General features: G+C 50.0%; 1 protein-coding gene across 1 annotated transcript in view; it reads left to right on the top strand.

The window, feature by feature from the left end:
- Nucleotides 1–1060: 1060 nt before the first annotated feature.
- The window catches only part of Zbtb5 (zinc finger and BTB domain containing 5), a 26383-nt gene continuing 24565 nt past the window's right edge, over nucleotides 1061–2878 (top strand). The window contains exons 1-2 of the mRNA XM_029475869.1: nucleotides 1061–1303; nucleotides 2339–2487. The gene's annotated coding sequence lies outside the window, so the exon portion shown is untranslated. The remainder of the gene's footprint in view (nucleotides 1304–2338; nucleotides 2488–2878) is intronic.

The raw sequence follows: 2878 nt of genomic DNA, 5'->3' as shown, positions 1-2878 counted from the left end.
TTCCCAATTCTAAGAAGGGGCAAAGTGTCCACACTTTGGTCTTCATTCTTCTTGAGTTTCATGTGTTTTGCTATCTTGTCTTTGTTTGTGGTTTTTGTCGTGAGACACAGACACTGTACATTGAAGGTAAAGTGGAATCCCTCCCCCCTGTCTGTCTGTCTGTCTGTCTGTGTGTCTGTCTGTCTTGTTCATTTGTGTGTCCTCCATTGGACCACCTTCTGATTCTGTTTTGTTTTTGGTTTGTCTGGTTTCAAGTCTGGTTTGGGTCCCAAGGAGTTGACTGATTATCTTGGTTTGGTTTTAGGCCGGTCTCAGGTTCAGGGAGCCTTCCCATGGAGAGAGGTCCATTTGGGTTGGTCGTGGTGACAGTGAGCTTCTCTGGAAATTGTGTATAAGACTCCCTGTATTGGTCTTGCTTATGTTTGTCATTTCTATGGTACTGTGATTCTATGGTGGTTGCCTGAAAACGGTTTCTGTGTGTGTCTCGTGTGTCTCTTTGTGTTCGAGACTTGGACTAGCGACTGACGACTGTTTTTGAGTTATGCCTTCTGGAATAAGCTCAAGAATCCTGTCAGATCCCTATGCTGACCACTTCCTTTCAGATCCTCAGCTGCCCTGCCTCCCACTCCAACTCCAGGGAGCAGCCAGCGGGTCACAGTGGTCCTACCCATGGACCTGGAGCCTAGGGAGAAATGAGCTCGGTGCAGAATAGCGCATAAACCTTCTGGTAGCCTGCTGTTCACTTCTGGGTTCTGCAGGCACCAAGGCGGCAGAGGCCCGCTGGGGCCCCGCGTGGGCCCGCCTGGCTCCCTAGAGCGGCCACAATGCCTGCCACAGCTGGGGAGGGGCCGACTACAGCTGCCGCCCCTCATTTGGCTCCTCCCAGAGTCTGCCTGCACTCCCTTGTGCCCACCTGGCTGCTCGCTCTGCCACCACCGCCTCCAAGGGCTTGAGCCAGGAGGGCGGACAGTGCAGCGAGCACTGGGCGTCTGTCAAGTGGTTGAGTCACTTTCCCCCTCTCCGCCAGTGTCTGCCCCTCCCCTGGGGGCCTGCTAGTTTCTCCTGCTCCCAGGAGCCTGCACTGAGGGTTCCCTGGCAGCTCCTCATTCCCCTGTCCCCTGCATCCTGTCTCTTGTTAACAGAAAAAAGTGCTCTCATTTTGAGATGTCAGTGGTCCGATGCAGCCAGCTGTGAGAGCTGCCGTCCCTTTCCCTGCTCCACGTGTTTTCTCTTCTAGGGTGGCCCCGCCCTAAGCTGCTAACCACCGAGGGAGACATCTGCCCACTTAAAACTTCTTTCCCAGGTAAGGAGCACCTATGAGTCTAATCACCAGGCTCTGACAAATGGGTATAGAGGTCTAGAAAAAGGTGAGCTTAGACTGTAAGGAAGAGCAAAGCTCCAGCAGACTCAGGAGAGACAGTGAAAATAGAGATGAAGGAGATTAGAGAGGTCTGAGATGAGAGAGATACTCCGAATGAGAAATATTTAGAGTAGAACCAGTAAGTAAGAGGCAGAGAAGGCATATTATGAGACAGGGAGAGAGAGGAGAGAGGGGCGAGAGGCAGAAGAGAGAAAAAACAGGAGGGATCTTAGACAAGAAAGACATTTGACTAGAAACTTGGCCAGAGTGGTAGGAGAGAAAGAAAAGACAGGATCTAGACAGAAAACCTGGGCAACAGAAGACCGAGCCTCAGCTAAAAAGGCTCAGCTGTGTCAGACTCAAGTTATATATTTGAGATACACCCTTCGAGGTGGAAAACAGTGGCTAAAAGAAGCCAGAAAAAAAGCTGTAACTACACCAAGGCAAGTAAAAAAAATCTTGCGTACCGCTGGTTTCTGCAGGCTCTGGATACCTGGGTTGGTGACTTTAACTGCCCATTGTACCCCCTAACCAAAGAAGGGGAAGTGTTTGTGTGGACCCCAGATCACCAGAAAGCCTTTAGAGAAATGAAAAAGGTCCCTACTGATGGCCAGCTTTTGCCTGACCTAACCAAGCCTTTCACTCTTTGTGTGAAAGAGAGATCAGGGGTCGCCAGAGGAGTCCTTACTCGGACTTTAGGACTTTGAAAAAGGCCAGTGGCTTACCTATCCAAGAAGTTAGACCCTGTTGCCAGCAGGTGGTTTTCTTGCCTAAAAGCTATTGCTGCCATAGCTCTGCTTGTCAAGGATGCTGATAAGCTCACTCTGGGACAGCAAATAACTGTAGTGGCACCCCACACTCTTGAGAGCATTATCCGAAAGCCCCCTGACTGATGGATAATGACCAACGCTCCTGCGACACATTATCAGAGCTTTTTGTTGACTGAACGAGTGACCTTCGCTCCCCCACTATCCTCAGCAACCCTACTGTATGAGACTTCACCTACTCATCACTGCGCTGACATTCTGACAGAAGAAACTGGTACTCGAAATGATCTAAAGGATCAGATCAGCCTTGGCCTGAGGGTTCGAGCTGGTACACGGATGGCAGTAGCCTCGCAGTTAAAGGTAAGCAGAAGGCGGGGACAGCAGTACAGTGGTGGCCAGAAAGCAAGTGATCCAGGCCAGCACCCTCCCTGAAGGGACGTCGGCCCAGAAAGCTGAACTTGTGACTTTGATATAAGCTCTAAAAATGGCAAAAGAAAAGTCTACACTGACAGCAGATAATGCTTTTGCCACTGTATGGAGCAATATACAGACAAAGAGGGTTGTTGACATCTGCAGAGAAAGATCTAAGATGCTGTGGCTAAAGGAAATCAGATGGCAAATCTAACTGCCAAACAGGCGGCCCAAGGAGCAATGATCCTGGCAGTCAAGGAGCCTAAAGATTATTATGATGCCAGAGAGACCGGCTTTAGATACACCCCTGAGCACTATCAAGTTATGGACAGTATTTGAC

This window comes from Mus caroli, chromosome 4 (assembly GCF_900094665.2).
Source record: "Mus caroli chromosome 4, CAROLI_EIJ_v1.1, whole genome shotgun sequence".
NCBI lineage: Eukaryota > Metazoa > Chordata > Mammalia > Rodentia > Muridae > Mus > Mus caroli.
Note: the sequence above shows the minus strand (reverse complement) of the source record. Positions and strands in the feature narration are given on the sequence as shown.